The sequence below is a fragment of the Cervus canadensis genome, chromosome 8 (assembly GCF_019320065.1).
Source record: "Cervus canadensis isolate Bull #8, Minnesota chromosome 8, ASM1932006v1, whole genome shotgun sequence".
In the NCBI taxonomy this organism is placed as follows: domain Eukaryota; kingdom Metazoa; phylum Chordata; class Mammalia; order Artiodactyla; family Cervidae; genus Cervus; species Cervus canadensis.
The window spans coordinates 38,262,247-38,288,233 of NC_057393.1; the positions used below are offsets into that span (position 1 = coordinate 38,262,247).

The 25,987-nt window shown below is 37.6% G+C and overlaps 1 long non-coding RNA gene and 1 other non-coding gene across 2 annotated transcripts in view; one reads left to right on the plus strand and one right to left on the minus strand.

Moving 5' to 3' along the window:
* LOC122446164 overlaps positions 1 to 25,987 on the plus strand; it is a 171,957-nt gene that overhangs the window by 98,868 nt on the left and 47,102 nt on the right. The gene's annotated exons all lie outside the window — the stretch shown is intronic.
* Positions 17,415 to 17,475, minus strand: LOC122446906. Its single transcript, XR_006271056.1, has one exon. It is a non-coding gene; the product is annotated as a U7 small nuclear RNA (small nuclear RNA).

Consider the following 25,987-nt stretch of genomic DNA (forward strand, 5'->3'; position numbering starts at 1 on the left):
TCAGACATGACTGGGCAGTTGAGCACAACACACACTCTTCTAAAAATAGGCTTGAACATATGACTTGCTTTAGCCAAAGAAATGTGACTGGAGCATTGTACCCTAAGTTCCAGCCAAAGCTTTAAGAGCTATATGTGGTTCCACCATTGCCCTTTCACCTCTGCCATGCAAATGAGACAGAGCTACTCCTTCAGTCTGGGTCCTGGAATAAAAGAGATATGAGACACAGTCAAAGGTACTTCACTACCACCCCGTACATGAGTGAGAAGTAGACACTTGTCTTTGTAACCTGCCACCAACTCTCAGAGCTTGCTCAAACTCATGTCCATTGAGTCAGTGGTGCCTTCTAACCGTCTCATCCTCTATCATCCCCTTCTCCTTCTGCCTTTAGTCAAATAATTGTTGGCACTCTTAGTATATGATATTCCAAAGTCTACAAGTATCTATGCTTCTTCACCCCTGCACAGCAGTCTTCCAATGGAAACAGATAACTTGGGGACACTTTGCATAAATTATGCTCTCTTCATTCCTGTTTATTAAAAAAACAATAAAGTTGATATCCAGACAATCAATGAAGGATACTAGTAAGATATAAAAACCATATCCTTAAGTCTTTATTCCTTTAAGGTAGCACCTGCTTTACCTCTCTGCTCACACATGTTTATTACATAAATCTCACATTGCTCTTCTCTTTCCTCTCTCCTTTGCATAATACCACTTTTACAGAATTTCTAGTTTTTGTCTGAAGTCTCAGAATTCTGAGTCAACTTGTTGGGGATCCTGAAGACCACTAGGTGTGAGTGGCAGAGGCAGGCCACTGTTGACCTAGTGTGGGCACAAGGTCAAGTGCAGCTTCAGACTTTGCCCTCGCTTCCCTAGAGAGGGAAGGCTCATCAGTGGGTTGCAAGGAAATGTAGCACCAAGACCAGTGGGCTAGTTTCTGTTGGATGGAGGAGAGTAGTGAAGCATATATATTATCTAGTTAATCTTCACCACAACCTTACCACATGCATATCATTATTTACATTTTACAAATGAGAAATCTGAGTCTCAGAATGGTGACTTTTTTGTACAGATTGGTATCAGCCAGAAGCATTTCCACAACCCATGGCTTTCCATTTCAAATCTCTCAGTCTTTTCCATCATATGCTTTATCTGGACATTTCCAGCTTATATATGGTGCCCTGGCAAGTACAAAACTAAGTGTTATTTTGGCCACAGCATTTAAACGCCATATTTTATTTTTTATCATGTAAGGGAATTCAACTTCAGTGAGATCTGCTGGATTTTATTTCATGGCAGGGGATTTGAGGAGTAGGCAGAGAAGGTTGGATGGTGATTAGGATTCCAGTTTTAATGGTTTTAAAAAGTAAAATGAAAGTTTCATCAGATATTGGGGAGAACCTAAATTTGTTTACACAGCACAGCTGAAATGCAGCTGATATGAAAATCAGAAAGATCATGAAATACTAAGCTTTCTGTAGGATTAATCCTAGTATGTATAGGAAAAAGTGAAAGTGAAAGTGGTCACTCAGCCGTGTTCGACTCTTTTAAACCACATGGACTATAGTCTACTAGGCTCCTCCATCCATGGGATTTTCCAGGCAAGAGTACTGGAGTGGGTTGCCATTTCCTTCTCCATGTGATCTGCCCAACTCAGGGACTGAACCCAGATCTCCCGCATTGTCAGGAGATGTTTTACCATCTGAGCCACCAGGGAAGCCCCACGTATAGAAAAAAAGGCAGTTGTTAAAAATAGGATCAGTGGCTTAATGGAAGGAAACTTCATTATTATTCTCTGAGTTGTTTATTTATCAGTACTTTACTTTTGTCTCACAGGATAATTTTTTTTATACTCCCATCTTCTCTTCCTCTGTCTTGTGTAGACCAATAATCCAGGTTATTGACTTCAATGAGTTTAGTAAATAGAAAAGTCTGAGACAGTTACTTCTGCTTGTAAAATAGCCTTGAAAGTCTCTTAGAGAGTGGCTGAAGAAGGCTTTGAGCTGACTAGCATCTCCTGAGTAGAAATCTCAAAAGACAAAAACCAGAGAATGGAAAAAGTTTGATTAAGGTGATTTTAAGTAATATAGAAATGTTGCACTTTACTGTCAGTTAGCAGATAATTTTTTTTTTTTTTTTGCTGGAAGACATCATAATGCAATGAAAGAGTTTTGCTGTTGAAAAAACTGAGTTCCAATCCAGCCTCTTCTGTATACAAGCTTCCAGATCTCAGGAAGTTACGTAACTTCTTTTGTCCTCTTATCAGTTAATGAGCAAAAGATACTCAGAACTTTGGTATACAGTAAGTACAGAGCAAATGTTCACTGTTATCATTATTGATGACAAATTGAAATTAGAATGCAGTAATCACCATTCAGGTATACAAAAATTGAGTCAGGTGGACCTTCAGAAACTGGCCTCATACACGTCCTTGTACCACTGAGAAAATTCAAGTTAATCTTACTCTTTTTTTTAAATTTATCTTTATTAGTTGAAGGCTAATTACTTTACAATATTGTAGTGGTTTTTGTCATACATTGACATGAATCAGCCATGGATTTACATGTATTCCCCATCCCGATCCCCCCTCCCACCTCCCTCTCTACCCGATCCCTCTGGGTCTTCCCAGTGCACCAGGCCTGAGCACTTGTCTCATGCATCCAACCTGGGCTGGTGATCTGTTTCACCCTAAATAATATACATGTTTCGATGCTGTTCTCTCGAAATATCCCACCCTCGCCTTCTCCCACAGAGTCCCAAAAAGAATTCATTTGAATCAGTTCTAATGAGATGGATGAAACTGGAGCCTATTATACAGAGTGAAGTAAGCCAGAAAGATAAAGACCATTACAGTATACTAACACATATATATGGAATTTAGAAAGATGGTAATGATAACCCTATATGCAAAACAGAATCTTACTCTTTACTTAACCCAAGGACACCAGCAGCTTTCAAAACAATATCTGCTAACTGCAACCCTGTATTTCAAGATCCTTCCCCCTTGTAATGATGCAATCATTTCAGACTTCAACCCATTCTCGCTTAACAAGCACCCTTACTTTTTTGCCAGCTCCAATCATAATTCTTGATACACAATTCATGTAACTGTGGCTTTGCAGTTTTTGCCTGTATAAGCCTCCCCCATTTTGTAGTCCAGTGGAACACAATTCAAGTACTTCTTGAATCTGTGTCTTCCAGGCTGCAGTCCTAACAAACCCCAAATAAACACCTCTTTATTCAAACGGTTATACAGATTCGAAAATTTTATTTTTATTTTATGATTTATTTATTTTTAATTGGACAATAATTGCTTTACAATATTGTGTTGGTTTCTGCCACACAGCAACACAAATCAGCCATAGGTATACATATATCCCCTACCTGTTGAACCTCCCTCCCACCTCCCATCACATCCTACCCATCTAGGTTGTCACAGAGGTAGATGCAAACCCCACTAAATTGGAGTGGCCTCTTGAGCCTGTTCTGAAACTATATATTGCTTCTCTTTATCCTACAATTTGCCATCCAACCCTTTTATGATTTTAGACAAAGAAATGGCTTAAACATTCTGAAGAAGATTCTCCCACTTCTCATGAATAGTGATAATTTCCTATAGAAAAAGCATTCTAATTTAAAATATATTTATTTTTCATCTTACATAAAAGAGAAAGACATATTCAAGGAGCCTCAATCACTTCTCAAATAGGACTGCAATTGTCATTTATAATGAAGAATTTTTTTAAACATTTCATATTCATTGAAAGTTCTTATCAACAGATGTTATTGATTTATAGTGTTAGTCTAAAAAGAAATTTAGATTTGACTCATGGTCTGTCTTGACATGCAAGTAACAAAATATATCTTTTAAAATTTACTTGATAGAGAAAGAAACATTTTAAGAACAGAAAAATATAGAATTTTAAACTTAGCTGGGAAGACTTAATGTCACTTTACCTTACTCTAAGTGATCAGAATTGAATTAGTACAATTTCAGGGAAAAATGCTTTTCTGTATCAATTATAATTAAAATGAGGGACTTTGATCTGTTTATCACTGACAGAGATGCAGCCCACATCTCTGGGGAACTGATTGCAAAAACTGATGAGAGAGCTTATCATGGTCTTGAAGCTCTTTCCTTTGAACTTACAGTCCAAAATCAGTAGAACTGGTTATAAACCCCAAAGAAAAGTTGAGTCATGGGAAATGAGGGTCAAAATCTGCATTCTCTTATTATGTGCTCATTTAGGAGGAAGCAAAACTGAATAAAACAAAATAGTAGTGAGAGGAACTGAGTTCTTGATGTGACATGCTTTTTTCTACATGGCACTGTGCTGATCAGTATTCTTGATGAGAGAATAGTCTTCCTTCACCAAGGACAATTAATGCACTTTACTTTCAGAAGGGACATGCTTGGAGTGGAGAAGGATGGCAGGACTCCCACCTGTCCAGCCAGAGAAATGGAATCAATCCTGCTGACCAATGAGGTGACAGGTGACCCTTACAGGTTGAAGGCACTTTTTGTAATGATAAAATTTAGAATGTGACGAAGTGAGCAGGTGGCAGAGAGGTGGTGGAGGAAGGAATACTTAGAAGTGAGGAAACTACAAACTGAGAATCCAAGATGTTAGATGGAGTGCTAAATTCACCAAAATGAGAGGAGGTATAGTTGGTTGACCCTTATTTCTACACAGAAACCAACATCATTTTATCCACTTAACTGTTTTCTTATTTTACTTTTGCCCCAGTATTTCCTGCTGCTAAATTCATGTTACTGGGAACCACACGTTGACATTTCCATTCCTTTGCACAAAACCAATCATGGCTGCTTACTATTGGTAACACTAGGAAAAAATGTTTCTTATTCTGCATTTCTAGGTCTTCTGAAACACCCATCCTTTCTGCCATATTTAAATCATCTTTCCCCTTTACTCTCTACTCTCTGTTCTCTTATTCTGTACTGACTTTTTCGGAGTGTGCAAGACGTTTAGAAATCATTGGCTGTATGAATAAATTGTCAAGATAGGTATTGATAAAAACCTTAATTAAGATGTTTCATGAGGCATTTTTTGAAGGAAAACCCTATAGAGCTTAATATGTTACTAACTTAATATGCTAGGGGAAAACTGTGATAGCACAAAATCTGTTGTCTAGTAATTATTTGAGTGTTTTTTCTTTCCATGTAACAGCCCTGGACAAAAGGCCAACAGATGCTTCTCTACCTCCAAACAGCTTTCTTTTCCTTTTTTGCTATCTACCTCTTAAGGGTTCACAGGTAGGCTTTTCATAATAGGATCAAAGACTGGTTTGTTCACTTCCAACCATCTTGTCTCTTCATCCTCATTCCTACATTTTTGATCTTCTCAGTTTCAGCTCACATATTCTGTAGTTCTACATATTCTTTCTCTCTGCTCATATACAGTATTTGGAATTCTACATTTATTGTTCTAGTTAGTCTTGTCACATTGGTTCTTCATCAGTAATTCTTGAATAATAAAAACATTTAGCATTTTTAAAAATTTATTATTTTTAACTGAAGGATAATTGCTTTACAGAATTCTGTTGTTTTCTGTCAAACATCAACAAGAATCAGCCATAGGTATACATATGTCCCCTCCCTCTGGAATCTTCCTCCCATCTCCTTCCCCATCCCACCCTTCTAGATTGTTACAGAGCCCCTGTCCATTTAGCATATTTTTATACCAAATATACCTGATGATTCTTCTCAGTGGGACCGATTATCAGTCATTTTAGGATGACTTTTTTTCTGTTTTAACTATGAAATGTTTATTTTGCTGATCATAATTTTATTTAGTTCTATATGCTCATTATAGAAAATCAGGAAAAACAGCTAAAACTAAAAATGAAACCAAAATAAATAAAAACTCCTCTCATTATCCTTGTACCCAATGATGAACATTGTTTTGTTATATACCTTCCCAGTTTTAAATTTTTTCTGCTTGTTCAGATAACAGGGTGACTAAGAAATAAATGTGTACTCACATCACTTTTCCCCATTTCCACCAATAGAAAAGAGAATTGGTTTCCCTTTTACCTCCTCCCAACCATTGTGAAAACCGAGAACTTTAGGGCTTAATTCCCTTTATGTGAGGATTCAATGGGTCCCTGAAGAGTTTAAGAGGAAAGAGTCAGAAGCAAAGAGCCAGGGGAATTTTAGTGTTTCCCCCTAAACTAGAGAGCAGTGAAGAAAGATCTCTAGACTGAAAAATAGTTATCAGGTTGCAAATATGTGTCAGTGTGCAGGACCACTGTAAGAAATATCCCTGAAGTTTGCAGAAGCAGAGAGATAAATGAGAGAAAGACAAATGGTAAGGACCACACTTGATAGGAATATCCTGTAGCTGAGGAGCCCTGAAAAAATGATAATTATTGTGGATTAATAACTTGATCCCTACATCTATATTCTGTAACTATTAAATCCAATATTATTTTTAAGTTCCTTGAGGTAGACTGAGGCCCTAAGAATGACAGTGAGTGAGTAGGGGATTGAAGGACATTAAAGTAATTAAAGAAATCTAGGAATGCATCATTTCCTATAGCCTGATGTGAGGTCTAAAATTCTTTCTCTGTATGTCTCTCTTTGTCTTTCTCTGTCTCCTCTCTAACACATGGGCACATGCAGTGTCCATGTACATAAAACAAATTTAAATTCATAATTTACCAACTTTAACTTGCTTTTAAAAAAATTAAACATAATGATCATTTCCTAGTTCCAAGTATTCCCAAACATGGCATTTTATGGCTGCATGATTTTCCACCATCTATGTAGCTGTTGCATACTTTATCAGTTCCCTTAATGGTGGTGGAACATGGTTGTTTCTAGATTCCCCTAATCTAAAAGTGCTTTAGCGACTAACTAGCATGGTGCTATTGCTATTTAGTCACTAAGTTGTGTCTGATTCTTTGAGACTCCATGAAATTTAGCCTGTCAGACTTCTCTGTCCATGGGATTTCCCAGGCAAGAATACTGAAGTGGGTTGCAGATGCAGGGTTGAACCAGCATCTCCTGCTTGGCAGCAGATTCTTTACCACTGAGCCACCTGAGAACAGTTTTCACATAACCTTTGGTGTACAGCTCTCATTGATTCTTCAGAATACATGTGTTTCTGAAAGTGGGATTACTAAATTAAAGGGAACATTCTCTTTTAGACTTTTTGATACCTAATTCCAAATCACCCTCCAGAATACCTGTAATAACATATCACACAACAATCTGAGAGAGTGCCATATTTCCCTCATTTGAGAAGGGATTGAAGATTTGAACCATGTCACTTCTGAAAGGACCACATCTGGTATACCCTGACAAATTCTAACTAACTAGTATTGTGCTAGAGTAATGGATACAATAATGCTGCTGATGTTTTCTGAGCTTTTGAGAAAGTAGAATGTAATGGATTCTGAACACTGCCTAACAAAATTGATGTTGATTTCTGGGGGAAAAAATTTAGAATAGATGCATTATTGGAAAGCTCATGACTGCTTGAACATTCATTTGGCTTTACAGATTTACTTGAAAAAATTGAATCACAGTAGCACACAGCCAATTTAATGACGTTTTCACCCCCTAATAGAAATCTGTTTAATTAGGTGCTGTGGTACTGAATGTATCTATTTAAAGAATGTCCTTTAATCTTCTTCCTGGATTTGGAAATCCTGATAAGTGTTGTTTTAAGATATTCTTGAATCATTCAGGGTGTTAGGCAATGACTCATTAATAAGATTGTCTGTATCTTAGACAAGTCAGACATTGGGACTGATTGGTCCCCAAAAAATAACATCATGAGTAAAAACTGTGTGGGTAATATAAAAGTAATTAATTGGCTGACTATGATGATTCATTGATTATCTTTAAAAAGCTATATTAAAATATCAAAATCTCATCTTGCATATCATTGTGAGGAACTTGAAAATGAAACCCTGGTATATGACCCATTCGAAGATGTGGACATATGCCAACTACCAAAATATCTTTAGCTTACTCAGGTCCAGATGGGATCAGTGATAACTACTGGAAGGAAAATCATGATCATGTTTTTCTACTGAAAGACAGAAGTTTTGAGAAAGATGATTCTGGGTACATAATAGAAAAGTTGCTGCCTCCACCTGAAGAATATTTGGCATTTATCTCTCAGTTTCCAGCTTTTGAAAGGTCTGAGTCTTAGCAAGAATTCAGCTAAGAAAAATTACTGAAAGTGACCCACTAAACGGGACAGCTCATTACCTTATAGGTTGTTCTAGATAATTGTTATGACCATTTTTATGGCGATTTATGGACTCCAAGAGTCCATGGAAAAAAATGAGATCATGTTTTCAAGTCTTCCATGAGGTGAAAACTTAAACAGATACATTTTAATCTTAAAAGGCAAGATGAGGGAGATTCTAGGAAGGCAGTAGAGGAAGTATAGTTGAAGTAACTTACCAATCCCCATAGATAGAACTAGATAGCAAAACTAAAAGCGTATGGATAACAAAAATAGCACTCTTTCTAACCCCAAAGTACAAGTTTGTGGCAAAAGAATCTGCCAACTTCTAGAACTTCCCAGTGCCATAATTTCTGAAGGAGGAAACATAAATGGAGTAACTAAAAGATGGAGTGACCTAAATAATATAGGGAGCTTCAGTGGTGGCTCCATGGTAAAGAATATACCTGCAATGTAGGAGACGCAAGTTCAATCCCTGGAGAAGGAAATGGCAACCCGCTCCAGTATTCTTGCCTAGGAAATCTCATGGACAGAGGATCCTGGTGGGCTGTCGTCCATGGGGTCACAAAAGTTGGACACAACTTAGCTACTAAACCACCACCACCACCAAAGAATATAGAATCTCAACCTAGGCACTCCCTGAAAAGCATGGGAGGCCAACTTGAGAACAACATCTAAAGCTGAGAATGGTTTTGACCACTTCAAAAGTAGAGACACATGAGGGACTCACAGCAAAGTCTAAAGAAATTGAGCAGTGTAGGCTCTGTGAACTTTGATACTGAGCAGGACTCCCTTCCAAGAGAGGGTTCAACAGTGAAGAGAAATTAGTGGGAGTGGAATAAAAATTGAATAGGGTATGGGCGATGGAGACAAAAGACTGAGAAGATCAAGATAAAAATTGAGAGGGAAACAGAGCTAGAAAGCTTCAGAAAGCAAGTCACCAAATTCTTGCACACTATGTGAAAACAATAGAGGACACAGGGGACTTGTTAAATTAGAAAAAAAAAATGATCCTTAATTATGCTTTCTGAAAGTCCAAGAAAACTAGCTGCAAATAGAATTGACCAGCATCTACTGTACTAGGAACAAATCCCACACAAAATTGCTATAGAAAAGAATATAGAGCAAAATAGCATCCTTATAGATAATCAAAGCATACCAGATAGGCATCCCATAAGAAAATTTAAACCGTAATTTACTGTTTCAAAACCAAAATATAAATATATGATTTAAAGGACAGTATATATAAGAATTAGAAAAACTTAGAAATGGGAAGACAGAACTAAAAGAAGGATTAGAAATAATTTTAGAAATTAAGACTGGACTAAAAAATACAGTGGAGAAAGATGAATCAACACAGTAAATAATGTCTTAATATAAATAAAAAGGAAATGAGGTGAAAAGAATCAAGAGAAAATAATCAATACTGAAGACAGACAAAGAAAAGCCAATATGTAAGTAATATGCATTCCTGAGGAAAATGCCAAAGCAAGGGGGATAATATGAAAAACTATAATTCAAGAAAGCGTTTCTGAATTAAAAATGAAATATCTTTAACTATAATTTGAAAGAGTACACTGTGTACCTATGAATATCAACCTAGAACAATCAACAGAAGGGTACTTTTTAGTGTCAACCCTAAAAATAAAGTATTTGGTTATCTAGGCAAAAATAGTAAATACTAGGTTATCTTCAAACTATTAGCCAGTAGTACCAATGCTGAGAAAAATTGAAGGCAGGAGGAGAAGAGGGCCACAGAGGATGAGATGGTTGGATGGCATCACCAATTCAATGGATGAACTTGGTCAAACTCCAGGAGATGGTAAGGGACAGGGAAGCCTTGAGTGCTGTGGTCCATGGGGTCACAAAGAGTCGGACACAACTCGGTGACTGAACAATAACAAAAACTTTATACCAGAGAAACTTGGCTTAATATATAGGAAAGGACTTTATATCCAGCAAAGCTGACTTGCAAGTATAGAATAGCACATGTGTTTTTGGCATACAAGAAGTAGCATGCTCTTGCCATGTTCCCTGTCTGAGGAATTAAATAGCAAACTTCAGAAAATCCACATGTAGAGCGATACATCAATATGACTGGTGGTGAGCACCAAATATACATGTACTTATAGAATTAAGTTATAATTCTATAACTAATAGAATTAATTAATTCCAGTAGTCATGTATGGATGAAGAAGGCAGAGCACTGAAGAACTGATGCCTTCAAATTGTGGTGTTGCAGAAGACTCCTGAGAGTTCCTTGGACAGCAAGGAGATCAAACCAGTCAATCCTAAAGGAAATCAACCCTAAAATATTCATTGGAAGGACCAATGCTGAAGCTGAAACTCCAATATTCTGGCCACTGATATGAAGAACTGTCTCAACGGAAAAGACCCTAATGCTGAGAAAAACTGAGGGCAAGAGGAGAAAGGGGCACCAGAGGATGAGATGGTTTGATGGCATCACTGACTCAATGGACATGAATCTGAGCAAACTCCAGGAGATAGTAAAGGACAAGGAAGTCTGGCATGCTGCAGTCCATAGGACTGCAAAGAGTTAGATATGACTTAGTGACTGAACAACAATGAATAGAATTAATAGTGAATGTAAATAAAAGGGAGAAAATATAGTATGTAATGGCTATATGCCCTTGTATGCAAATATGCTATGCAAAAAGACACACACACACACACACACACACACACACACACAAATAAGGGAAATGGAAACAACCAAAAAATTTTCTTAATTGTTTTCAGTTACCATAATTGGTGGTAATAGAATTGGTGTTATGTACATAATTAGAAGTAAAGTAAATGGGCAATTATGAGACTATTCTATTGTTGCCACTGTAGCTGAGAAGCAGAACTCTTGGTAAAAAGTATGGTGTTTTAGATGTGACAAAGGAGAGATTAAGGAAAAAGGTGGTATACCAACTAAGTTAACCCTTATTTACATTTTTAATTTCAGAACACACACACTTTTATACACAAACACACACACACACACACACACACATACACATATATGACTTTTTTCTCTCTGGAATGCTCTTCCTCCAGCTATATGCTTGGTTACCTCGCACGCTTATTTCAAACCTTGGTATAAATATTACCTAATCAATGAAGCTAATCCTAACTCTGCAATATGACCCACAGTCTAGTCTCCCTTATCTTGCTCTACTTTTTATTTTCTCTGTAGCATATCTCCTTTTCTAACATACTATGCAATTTATAAACTTATTATGTATATTACATATTGCTTGTCTCCATTGCTAGAACATGAGTTTCTGTAGCACAGAAATATTTCTCTGTAGTTCAGTGATGTAGCTCAAACATCTAGAATACTTAGAAGGTGCTCAAGTGTTGGATATGTTGGATGAATTGTTGAATTTCATTATACTACTAATAACTAAAAGTTTGTTTTGTTTGGATTACCTTCACTAATACAGATACTATCCTGACTCACATAGTAAAGAAAACCATTTTCAAACTCAGTTGAAAGCTGTTGGAGATACTTTCACTGGATTGCAATTTATATGCTTTCGTCTAAATCCAGGGAGAACTAGGCTATGTAGACGCTCATTCAGTGCCATAGGGTATAATTGAAAGAAGTAGTCAAGTGAGTAAAATGAACTCTCACATTTTAGATTCTTACTAGCAAAGGCTTAAAGCAAACTTTGTGAAATAAAAACAAGTTACAGGCATACTTCATTTTATTGTTCTTTACAGATATTTCATTTTTTTTCAAACTGAAAGTTTGCAGTAACTCTACAAAGAACAAGTCTATCACTGCCATTTTTCCAACAGCATTATTTTTCGATTAAGGTATTGTACATTATTCTTTTTTTTAGACATAATGCTATTACATACTTAGTAGGCTACAGTATAGTCGAAACATAACTTTTATAGGCACGGGGAAATAAAAAAATTCATGACTTACATTACTGCAATACTCACTTTATTGTAGTAGTCTGGATCGAACCTGCAATTTCTCCAAGTTATGCGTTAAAGAACATAAAAAAATCTTGTAGAACAGTGAGAATAAATATAGTTCTCTACTCTATACTGTTTCTAGGAATTATCTTTTAAAGCTGATCCCTCAAGGACTCTTTTTTGTAAAACATCAAAATGTACTATTTGAAATCAGTATTATAGACTAAAATGCTCTAGTTTTGTAATCTATCTAGACAATAGATTGTTTTGTAAAGCATATTCCCAGGAGAAAGATAATGTATGCACTTGAATCAACAAAGGGATTTTAATATAGTGTTGAAATCTAGACTTTTAAAAATAAAAATGTAAAAGATGTTCTCCATTCCCCATTTTAAAAATTTAGTTTTCTCATGTATGCATATTGTACATTTTTTTTTTTTGCTTTTCTTTTTTTAATTTATTTATTTATTTTTTTGTCATACATTGATATGAATCAGCCATAGATTTACACGTATTCCCCATCCCGATCCCCCCTCCCACCTCCCTCTCCACCCGATTCCTCTGGGTCTTCCCAGTGCACCAGGCCTGAGCACTTGTCTCATACATCCCACCTGGGCTGGTGATCTGTTTCACCATAAATAGTATACATGCTGTTCTTTTGAAATATCCCACCCTCACATTCTCCCACAGAGTTCAAAAGTCTGTTCTGTATTTCTGTGTCTCTTTTTCCGTTTTGCATATAGGGTTATCGTTACCATCTTTCTAAATTCCGTCAGGATGGCTGCATATTGTACATTTTTTAAATGACATTTGTCATTTTAAATGCAGGGGACACCAACACCAAAGGCTCTGCGTCACATTATCTTTCATCTATCCTTCCAGACATACTCGCTACCCTGCCTCACCCCTACCTGTGCAGCACTCTGGCCATATGGACTATATCAACATATCTATATCCCTCTAGTTTCTGTTTTGTTTCAGCCAGTAGGAAGCTCTGGTAGGATATCAGAATGAGGTAGAGAAGTGAAGGAGTGAAGTGAGTGCATGTAATTCTATTGGCTGTTTCTCTGAAAGGTTGTCTTGATTTGGCTGCCTTCAAAGCCACTGTCTCTTGGTCAGTGCTCCTCCCAAAGGTTATAACTCTTCCAAAATAGCCTATGTGAAACTGCATTTTATCGGTTAAATTCTGCATGTCTTTGTTATTTGCCTTGCATTTCTAGCAAAGTTGACCATAGTTTCATATTCCTGTTCCTTTGTTCATTCTTCTGTAGGGTTATTCAGTTGTAGAGTTTCCCTACAAATTCAGAGTAACAATTCTTTTTTGTCATATACATTGCAAATAACATTTTTGGTCTTTGACTCACCTTTTGAGTTTATTCATTGTTGGTTCTTTGTAATAAATACGATTTTAATTTTAATATAGTAAAGTTACCAATCTTTTATTTGTGGTTTGTTCTTTTTTGTGTGTTTTACTTAAAGGCTTCCTTTCTATCCTTGTGTAAAAGATAGTTTCCTATGTTTTCCTTCTAAAATTATTAAAATTTTGTTTTTGACATTTGGGACTTTATTTATTCAAACTCCTCCAAAGTCTACAGAAACAGCAATAAAATAAATAAAACTCACCTCATTGTTTTCCCTAGCATCATTTTGAATTTATCTACTATATTTAAGTTCCTTTTTAAATTATATTAATGAAATTTATGAGAGGTACCTTTAGAAAGCCTTAATTTTAATCTGCCACTTACCTGTTATGTATATTTCAGTTGCATAATCATTATTAACCTTATATTTATTCATCTATAAAACTGGAGTAATTATAAACTGTCTCACTAGACTAAAAATTAAATTAATGTGATTATACTTTAAATATGAAAATTATAAACATATTTTAATTAATATTCTTTATTTATTTTTCTATCGGGGTTCCCTGTTAAAAATACTGACTGGCATTAGTTTTCTATTCATTCATTAAACTAATACACACTGATCAGCTAACATTAGCCAATTTCACTCATAAAAATCTCTACTTTCTTCCTCAGAGTAAATTTTAGAGCCAGCTTAGGTGAAAGAAGAAAAGCAACAGTTATCATTCTACTTTGAAATTGCTATAAATGAAAGATCTATTTTGTGTCTCTGTAAAATTCAACATCACCAGATGGCCAACATTGAAATCAGATTGATTATATTCTTTGCAGCCAAAGATGGAGAAGCACTATACAGTCAGCAAAAACAAGACTGGAAGCTGACTGTGGCTCAGATCATGAACTCCTTATTGCCAAATTCAGACTTAAATGGAAGAAAGTAGGGAAAACCACTAGACCATTCAGGTATGACCTAAATCAAATCCCTTATGATTATACAGTGGAAGTATAGAGAAATAGATTTAAGGGAATAGATCTGATAGACAGAGTGTCTGAAGAACTGTGGATGGAGGTTCATGACATTGTACAGGAGACAGGGATCAAGACCATCCCCAAGAAAAGAAATGCAAAAAGCAAAATGGCTGTCAAGGAAGCCTTACAAATAGCTGTGAAAAGAAGAGAAGTGAAAAGCAAAGGAGAAAAGGAAAGATATATCCATTTGAATACAGAGTTCCAAAGAATAGCCAGGTGAATTAAGAATGCCTTCCTCAGTGATCAGTGCAAAGAAATAGAGGAAAACAATAGAATGGGAAAGACTAGAGATCTCTTCAAGAAAATTAGAGATACCAAGGGATCATTTCATGCAAAGATGGGCTCAGGAAAGCCCATCTTTATTGGTATGGACCTAACAGAAGCAGAAGATATTAAGAAGAGGTGGCAAGAATACACAGAAGAACTATACAAAAAGATCTTCATGACCCAGATAATCATGATGGTGTGATCACTCACTTAGAGCCAGACATCCTGGAATGTGGACTCAAGTGGGCCTTGGGAGGCATCACTACAAACAAAGCTAGTGGAGGTGATGGAATTCTAGTTGAGCTATTTCAAATCCTAAAAGATGATGCTGTAAAAGTGCTGCACTCAATATGCCAGCAGAATTGGAAAACTCAGCAGTGGCCACAGGACTGGAAAAGGTCAGTTTTCATTCCAGTCCCAAAGAAAGGCAATCCCAAAGAATGCTCAAACTATTGCACAATTGCACTCATCTCACATGCTAGTAAAGTAATGCTCAAAATTCTTCAAGCCAGATTTCAGCAATATGTGAACTGTGAACTTCCAGATGTTCAAGCTGGTTTTAGAAAAGGCAGAGAAACCAGAGATTAAATTGCCAACATCTGTTGGATCATCAAAAAAGCAAGAGAGTTCAGAAAAGCATCTATTTCTGCTTTATTGACTATGCCAAAGCCTTTGACTGTGTGGGTCACAATGAAGTGTAGAAAATTCTTACAGAGATGGGAATACCAGACCACCTGACCTGCCTCTTGAGAAATCAGTATGCAAGTCAGGAAGCAACAGTTAGAACTGGACATGGAACAACAGACTGGTTCCAAACAGGAAAAGGAGTACATCAAGGCTGTATATTGTCATCCCGCTTATTTCACTTATATGCAGAGTACATCATGAGAAACGCTGGACTGGATGAACACAAGCTGGAATCAAGATTACTGGGAGAAATATAAATAACCTCAGATAAGCAGATGACACCACCCTTATGGCAGAAAGTGAAGAAGAACTAAAGAGCCTCTTGATGAAAGTGAAAGAGGAGAGTGAAAAAGTTGGCTTAAAGCTCAACATTCAGAAAACTAAGATCATGGCATCCAGTCCTATCACTTCATGCCAAATAGATGGGGAAACAGTAAAAATAGGGGCTGACTTTATTTGGGGGGACTCCAAAATCAGATGGTGACTGCATCCATGAAATTAAAAGACATTTGCTCCTTGGCAGAAAAGTTATGACCAACCCAGACAACATATTAAAAAACAGAGACATTACTTTGCCAACAAAGGTCCATCTAGTCAAGACTATGGTTTTTCCAGTAGTCGTTTATGGACGTGAGAGTTGGACTACAAAGAAGGCTGAGTGCCGAAGAATTGATGCTTTTGAACTGTGGGGTTGGAGAAGACTCTTGAGAGTCCCTTGGACTGCAAGGAGATCCAACCAGTCCATCCTAAAGGAGATCAGTCCTGGGTGTTCACTGGAAGGACTGATGTTGAAGCTGAAACTCCAATACTTTGGTCACCTGATGCTAGAGCTGACTCATTTGAAAAGACCCTGATGCTGGGAAAGATTGAGGGCAGAAGAAGAAGGGGACGACAGAGGATGAGATGGTTGGATGGCATCACCGACTCAATGGAGATGAGTTTGAGTAAACTCCGGGAATTGGTGATGGACAGGGAGACCTGTAGTGCTGTGGTCCTTGGGGTCGCGAAGAGTCGGACACGACTGAGCGACTGAATTGAACTTAACTGAACTGAATTTATTATCCACATGTTTTTAATTGCTTTTAGTTTTTACCTAGATGCCTGTTTAATCAACTACATGACTTTATCCATTATCTAGCTCACCACCAATCATCATGTAAGACTTGTGGGCATAGTCAGTGTGCTGCCACTTTGAAAACTAAAAGGTCAACTCTAGTGGGTAAGATGCTGGAAATATCTGGATTTTAAGCAACATCAGCCAGCTATTTTGACTACCATGTCAATTGATTCATATTGACTGAGAAGCAATTTTATGAACTCTGTGGGGAGTATGTGTTGCTATAACTGAAAACCTCAGCTCCCAAGTGGCTTACTGGGGTCATTCAACTTTAATGAGAAAGTATAGGAATCATTGTGTTCACATTGTTACCATGGTGACCAATTCTGCTAAATAGAAATCCTGGAAAATGCCCATCATAAGGTTGTATGTTGTTTAAAAGGCATGAGTAGTAAAACATATGTTTATATCATAGATTTGGTCTCACTGGGGATTGAGTTATGTTCCTCATGGTGGCCAGATGTTTTGTATCACTCTCCTCTTTTCAAAAAGTAAAAAGTCTGCTATACAGGCATTCTTGTTTATGAATATATGTTTCCACAGATTGTTTTGAGCAGAGGTAGTTTCTGGTGGGTCTTCCTAGGTGGCTCAGTGGTAAAGAATCCACCTGCTAATCCAGGAGACCAGAAGACACTGGTTTGATCCCTGGGTCAGGTAGATCCCATAGACGAGGAAATGGCAACCCATTCCAGTATTCTTCCCTGGAAATATCCCATGGACAGAAGAGCCTGGTGGGCTACAGTCCATGAAAGTACAAAGAGTCAGACCCAATGAGCACACATGCTAACTAATGGTTTCTGGTGAGTCCCGGAAAACCTGCTAGACAAATTCTAAAAGAGCTATAACACTTCCCCAGAGTATTTTAAATTAGTTTCATGTTGTATTTTGTGTTGAGGGAAAAAAAAAATCTCTGAAACATACCAACCAAATCTTTGAAAAATGATTACATATATAAAATCTATCATCTTAAAACATTTCTTTTATTTTTATTGAGACATAATTGACATATAAAATTGTGTGAATTTAAGGTGTACGACATGTTGATTTGATACCTTTAAATACTGCAATATGAATACCACCATAGCATTAACTAATATCTTTCTCATGTTGCATAGTTATTTGTTTTTTGTTAAGAGACCTTTTAAGATCTAGTCTCTTAAAACCATTGAGGTCCATTTGTATATTATCACATCACAATATTGTTAACTATAATCACTAGATTAGAGAGAGCTCCAGAACTTACTCATCCCCTAACTGGAAGTTTGTACCTTTTAATGAACATCTCCCCAAACTGAGTAATCCACAACCCCTGATAACCACTATTCTACTCTCTGCTTCTAGAAGTTTGGCACTTTTAGGTTACACGTATATATGCTATCATAGCGTATTTATTGTTCTCTCTGATTTATCTCACTTAGCATAATGCTTTCGAAATCTCTGTTATCAGAAATAGAATTTCTTTCTCGTGGCTGAATAATATTTCATTTTATAGGAAAATAGATACAGAAGCTATACATAGGTGTATACATAGATATATCTTCTTTGTTCATCCATTAATGGAGATTTAGGTTGTTTCCACATCTTGGTTATTGTGAATAATGCTGCTGTGAGACTGCAGATAAATTTTCAATATCCCGATTTCATTTCCTTTGGATATATACTCATAAGTGGGATTGCCAGTCAACTGGCATTAATAGTTCCATTTTAAGTATTTTAAGGAACTTTCATTCTTTTCTCCATAGTGGCTGAACCAATTTATATTTATGTATATAGTGCACAATTCTCCACATCCTCACTTGTTAAATCTTGTCTTCTTGATTATAGTCAATCTAATGGGTATTAGGTGATATCTTATTGTGGTTTTTTTGCATTTATCTGATGATTAGTGATACTGAGAATCTTATCTATGTACCTGTTGTCCACTTGTATGTATTCTTTAGAAAGATTTCTATTCATTCTTCTATCCATTTTAATTGATTATTATTACTAAATTGTATGAGTTCTTTATATATTTTGGATATTAATCCTTTATCCAGTATATGGTTTATGGATATTTTCTTCCATCCAAAGGTTACCTTTTCATTGGTTGGTTGGTTGTGTTGCTGTGCAGAAGATTTAGAATTTGTTTATTTTTATTTTGTTACTGTGCTTTTGGCATCATATCCAAAAAAAATCAGTGCCAACAGCAACATGAAGGTTTTTCCCTATGCTTTCTTCTAGGGTTTTTACAATTTCAGATATTTTGTTGAAGTCTCTAATCAATTTTGAACTAATTTTTGTGACTAATGTAATATAGGAGTCCAATTTCACTTTTCTGCATATGACTATCCAGTTTTTTTAATACCACTTATTGAAGAGACTATTCTTCCCCCATTGAGTATTCTTGGCTCTGTTGTTAACTATTAGTTGATCATATACATAGGCGATTTTTAAATCTCTATTTTGTTCCATTTTTTACAGTTCTATTTTTATGCCAAGTTAGTACTGTTTTAATTGCTATAGCTTTTTACTATAGTTTGAAATCAGAAAGTTTAATGCTTCCAGCTTTGTTCTTCTTTCTCAAGATTGCTTTGGCTGTTTGGGATCTTCTCTTCAGCTCAGTTCAGTCCAATCACTCAGTCATGTCTGACTCTTTGAGACCCCATGGACTGCAGCACGCCAGGCCTCCCTGTCCATCACCAACTCCCAGAGTTCACCCAAACTCATGTCCATTGAGTTGGTGATGACATCTAAACCTCTCATCCTCTGTCATCCCCTTCTCTTGCCTTCAATCTTTCCCAGCATCAGGGACTTTTCAAAGGAGACAGCTCTTCGCATCAGGTGGCCAAAGTATTGGAGTTTCAGCTTCAACATCAGTCCTTCTAGTGAACCCTTCCAGTGAACGCTCAGGACTGATCTCCTTTAGGATGGACTGGTTGGATCTCCTTGCAGTCCAAGGGACTCTCAAGAGTCTTCTCCAACACTACAGTTCAAAAGCATCAATTCTTCAGTTCTCAGCTTTCTTTATAGTCCAACTCTCATATCCATACCTGACTACTGGAAAAACCATAGCCTTGACTAGATGGACCTTTGTTGGTACAGTAATGTCTCTGCTTTTTAATATGCTGTCTAGGTTGGTCATAGCTTTTCTGCCAAGGAGCAAACGTCTTTTAATTTCATGGCTGCAGTCACCATCTGCAATGATTTTGGAGCCCCACAAAATAAAGTCAGCCCCTGTTTTTACTGTTTCCCCACCTATTTGGCATGAAGTGATGGGACCAGCTGCCATGATCTTAGTTTTCTGAATGTTGTGCTTTGAGCCAACTTTTTTACCCTTGTCCTTTACTTTCATCAAGAGGCTCTTAGGTTCTTCTTCATTTTCTGCCATAAGGATGGTGTCATCTGCATATCTAAGGTTATTTATATTTCTCCTGGCAGTCTTGATTCCAGCTTGTGTTCATCCAGTCCAGTGTTTTTCATGATGTACTCTGCATATAAGTTAAACAAGCAGGGTGATAATATACAAAGGGATCTTTTGTGATTCTATTCAAATTAAAAAATTTTTTTTCTATTTCTGTAAAAATGTCACTGGAATGCTGAAAGAGATTGCATTGAAACTATGGATGGCTTTGAGTAAAATACTCTTTAGTAACACTAATTCTTCCTATCCATATACAAGAGCTATTTTTCAATTTGTTTATATCTTCTTTAATTTCTTTCATCAAAATCTTGTAGTTTTCATTATATAGGTCTTCTACTTCTTTTTTTTTATTAAATTCAATTTTTTTTTCCATTTATTTTTATTAGTTGGAGGCTAATTACTTCACAACATTGCAGTGGGTTTTGTCATACATTGACATGAATCAGCCATGGAGTTACATGTATTCCCCATCCCGATCCCCTCTCCCACCTCCCTCTCCACCCGATTCTACTTCTTTGGTTAAATTTATTTATGAGTCTTTTATTGGTTTTGATGCTACTATGAATGGCATTGTTTTTCATTTCTTTTTAAGATATTTGATTATTAGCATATAGGAATGCAACTGATTTCTGTATATTGATTTATATTCTGCAACTATACTGAACTTGTTAATTAGTTTGAACAGTTTTTTGTTTGAGTCTTTAGTCTTTTGTATATATAAGGTTGTATTATCTGTAAAAAATCATAATCTTACTTTTTACTTGACAATTTGGATGCCTTTTATTTATTTATCTGTCCTTGGTTGCTCTGATGGGAACTTCCTGAACTATGTTGAATAAGAGTGCTGAGAGTGGGCATCTGTGTCTTGTTCCCAATTTTGAGTAAAAATTTCAGCCTTTCACAGTTCAGTATGATGTTAGCTGTGGCCTTTGTTATACATGGGCTTCCCTGAGAGCTCAGCTGGTAAAGAATGCAGCTGCAGTGCAGGAGACCCTGGTTTAATTTTCCTGGGTTGGGAGGATTCACTGGAGAAAGGATAGGTTAGTCACTCCAGTATTCTTGGGCTTCCCTGGTGGCTCAGCCAGTAAAGACTCCACCCACAATGTGGGAGACCTGGGTTCAATCCCTGTATTGGGAAGATCCCCTGGAGAAAGGAAAGACTACCCACTTCAGTATTTTGGTCTGGAGAATTCCATGGACTGTAAAGTCCATGGGGTCACAAACAGTTGGACACAACTGAGTGACTTTCACTTTTGTTATATATGGTCTTTTTTGGGGGTAGATTGCATATCTCCACTTTACTTAATTGTTCTTCTGGAATTTTATCTTGTTCCTTTATTTGGGACATATTCCTCCTGCATCTCATTTTGTCTAACTTTCTGTGATTATGATTTCCATTCTGCAGGCTGCAAGGTTGTAGTTCTTGCTTCTGCTGTCTGCCAGCTGGTGGATGAGGCTAAGAAGCTTGTGCAGGCTTCTTGGTTGGAGGAACTGGTTCCTGCCCACTGGTGGGTAGAGCTGGGTTTTGTCCTTCTAGGAGGCAGGGCCATATCAAGGGGCATGTCTAGAGGGCTATGGGCTCAGTAAGACTTTAAGCAGCCTGTCTGCTTATGGTTGGGGCTGTGTTTCAGTCCTGTTGATTGGCCTGAGGCATCCCAGCACTGGAGACTACAGGCTGTTGAGTGGTGCCAAGTGTTGGTAAGAAAATGGCAGCCTTCAAGAGGCCAACGAGTACTCCCCAGAACTGTTGCCACCAGTGTCTTTGTCCCTGCAGTGAGCCACAGCCATCCCGTGCATCTGTAAGAGACCCTCCATTACTACCAGGCCGTCTGGCCCAGTCTCTTTTAGGTCACTGCTTTTCTCCCTGAGTCCTGGTGTGTGAAACCTTGTGTGTGCCATCCAAGAGTAGAGTTTGTTTCCCCTAGCTCTGCGGAATTACTGTGGTCAAACCCCACTTGTCTTCAAAGCCATATTCTCTGAGGGATCCTTCTCCTGTCACCAGACCTCCAGGCTGGGGAGCCTGATATTGGGCTCAGAACTTTCCCTCCTGTGGGAGATCCTCTGTGGTATCATTATTTTCCAGTTTGTAGGTCACCCACCTGGCATGTATGAGATTTGATTTTATGGTGGTTGTGCCCCCTCCTAGCGTATCACTGTGGCTTCTTTTTGTCTTTGGATGTAGGGTATCTCAGGTTGATGCAGGCTTCACTCTCTGGAGTATGGCAGGGTTCAGGGAAGGACAACTCATATAATTTGAAGTCAAATGCCAACATTTTATCAGTCAAAGGAAATCATAGGTTATGTGCAGTTTCAAGTAAGCTGGGAAATACAATCTTACTCTATGATCAGAAGGAGTAAAATCTGAAGTACTACATGGACAATACTAGCAGTTGGAGAGATATCAAGACTCAAGCCAGGATTCCTACTACTATACTTACCATTCTGCCTGATGGTTTAAGTCAAAATGCCAGAGACAAGGAAGGATATTTGGATATCTAATAAGAAAAAAACAGTGAATTCATAGGATATAGCAATCACAAATATTCTTGCATCTAACAATACAGCTTCAAAATATAGAAAGCAAAAATTGACAGAATTAAAAAGAGAAATAGATAAACCCATTATCATAGTTGGAGGATTTAATAGTCCTCTCTCAGAAATTGACAGATTAACTAGGCAGAAAGAGAGTGAAAACACAGATCTGGAAAATACTGTCAATTAGCATCATCTAACTGATATTTACAGTACAATACACACAGCAAATGCAAAATAGACACATTCTTTTAAAGTGCACGTGGAATTTCAACAAGATGTATCATTTGGGGACCATAAAAGAACTCAATAAAGTTTTTAACGAAATTTTTCACATATATCTTCTTATCATAATAGAACTAAATTAGATGCCACTAATAATAAGTTATCCAGAAACTTCAGTCTTTTTCCTGACTTTTTCTTTTCTGCTAATTAAAACCTGTGAGGAGTATATTAGCTATTTATTGCTGTATGACAAATTACTCAAATTTAGCACCTTAAAAGAAGAAGAAATTGTTTTCTTACCATTTTTGAGCGGCTGGAAGCCATTTAACTGGGTGATTCTGGCTCACGGTCTCTCATGAGGTTTCAGTCAAGATGTGGACCATTATAGTCATTGATAGTCTTGACTGTGTTGTGCTTAATCTCTCAGTCGTGTCTGACTCTTTGCAGCCCATGAACTGTAGCCCACCAGGTGGCTCTGTCCATGGGAAATTCTCCAGGCAAGAATACTGGAATAGGTTGCCATGCCCTCCTCCAGGGGATCTTTCCAACTCAGAGATCGAACCCAGGTCTCCTACATTGCAGGTGGGTTCTTTACCATCTGAGCCACCAGGGAAAGGCTTGACAGGGCTGGAGAATCAGTTTGCAAACTCACTCACATGGCAAGTGGCAAGAGGCCTCAGTTCCTTGCCACATAGGCTTCTCCATAGGGCTGCTTGTGGAATGGTGATTGGGTTCCCCAGAGCAAAAATCTGAGAGAGCGATAAAACAACTAAGATGGAAACTGCCGCGTCTTTTATAACCTAATTATATCAAAAAGTGGCTCAGATGGTAAAGCATCTGCCAACAATGCGGGAGACCCAGGTTCAATCCCTGGTTCGGGAAGAGCCCCTGGAGAAGGAAATGGCAACCCACTCCAGTATTCTTGCCTGGAAAATCCCATGGACGGAGGAGCCTGGTAGGCTACAGTTCATGGGGTCACAATGAGTCGGACACAACTGAACAACTTTACTTTCACTTTCACGCACTATTTTATTGGTCATGTAGAACAGCCCTTGGCACAATGTAGGAATGCTTTATAAAGATGCAAGTACTGATAGGTGACATTCATTGGCCACAGCCCAGAAGGCTGGCTACTACAGGAAGCTTTTAAAAAGCATTTAAGCCCTGGTTCAACCTCAGATCTATTAACTCAGAGTCTTTGGGGATTGGGCACTTGTTTTATTTTTTCTCTTAAGCTCCCAAAATGCTTCTCAATGTACAGTGTTCAGGAATATTACATAGTAGAGGAAATCCATTCAATATCATCAAGTAATATCTGTGCATCAAGATCTGGTTAAACTTAATGGAACTCCAATCCTAAAAGGCAGAAAAGGAGTCATAAAAGGGACATAGGTTTTTACAAATCAATTAATCAAACAGAAATTCAATCTGTAGATCAAAATTTTTGAAACATATTAATGTAAATTTCCATAACACCACTGAATATTTGCAAACTTTGCAAGCAGCTATACCTTTAAAGTTCTCTGGATTATTTCAATGAGCAACCAAGTCTGGGAACCAAATCTTTACATGATACTCACCACTGGAGCTTACTTTATTTCTACATAGTTTGTTGTTAGGCTTTCCAGGTGGTGCTAGTGGTAAAGAACCTGCCTGCCAATGCAGGAGACATAAGAGACATGAGTTGAATCCCTGGGTCAGAAAGATCTCCTGGAGGAGGGCATGGCAACCCACTGCAGTATTCTTGCCTGGACAATCCCATGGACAGGGGAGCCTGGTGGGCTATAGTCCATGGGGTTGCAAAGAGTCAGACATGACTGAAGTGACTTAGCACGCATGAGGTTTGTGGTTGGGGAGGCTCTTGGGCTCACTCAGACTTTATGAAAGGATGGTTTCGTTTAACTGGCCATCCGGAGAAATACTAAAGCTGGGGGTGGAAGAAGCCAGCTTCAGCTCTGGGAGGAAGAGACGGTATTCCATGTTCCAGGGCAGTTTTTCAAAGTTGCACACAGGTTTTCATGACTTTAAAGCCCCAGGTAGATAAGAGGAGGTTTGCAATCATGTTCATCTTTGAAAATATTCCCTTAGATCCAGACCACAGAAGCACTAGGCTGATGGAAGTCATTTGGTTGAAAAGTATTCTCAATTGCAAGATCTTTATGTTTGAAATTTCCCCATCTTAGTTATCTCTGTATTTAGAATCTACATAGAATGTGAACATCATTTTCAAGAATGAATTCACAGTTTTATGACTAGGAAAAAGCCTTTAAAAATATCCTTCTGTTTTATTTCAGATGAACCCAGAAAACACACTCAAAGGAAAAAATATGAGCTAGTATTTGACTCTGTCATCTTTTTCTGATCATATTTGTTACTTACAAATTAGGCTTAGAAATGGATATCATTTACAGGGATTCAAGGACTGCAGAAGTGGCAGCATTTTATATTAGGAAGAGCATGTATTTTAGTATCAGAAGACCTAGATTTGGCTCTTTTGATAACTCCCGGTATAAAAATGGACACTATCTTCATCTCCCTGGACCTCAGTTTCTAATTTTAAACAGCCAGAATTTAAACTTCCACATTTTAAGAGTTATCTTTCATCTCTGTTATTTAAAGTTTGTGATTTGAATCTGCTGTTCTTAAAGGATTGTGGGTAACTTGACAGGGTGAGATTCAGCTTAAAGAGAGAAACCTTCACAAATGAAAAAAAAAAAAAAAGCCTTGGAGCAGTAGGAAGCACTTTTCTGGATATAGCTTGTGATCCCCATGTTTTTCCCTAATGACTCAGTTGACAAAGAGTTCACCTGCAATGTGGGAAATCTGGATTTGATCCCTGGGTTGGGAAGATCCCCTGGAGGAGGGCATGGTAACTTACTCCAGTATTCTTGCCTGGAGAATCCCCATGGACAGAGAGCCTGGTGGCCCACAGTCAGTGAGGTCAGAAAGAGTCAGACACGACTGAGCAACTAAGCACATGAGCACACACACACCATGTTCTTACAACTAGCCTTTCTGGAGTACACATGGTGATGGGGACTGTCTGCATGTCGAAAAGCAAATGTTTTTGGTAACATTTACTGGAATATAACTGGCTCCTAAGAGCTGGCTAAAATATGACTGATAAGAAAGTCAAGTGTCCTCTAAACAAACCCTGAATATAAACATTTGAATTTATTTTTAAAGGATAAGTGAAACTAATGAG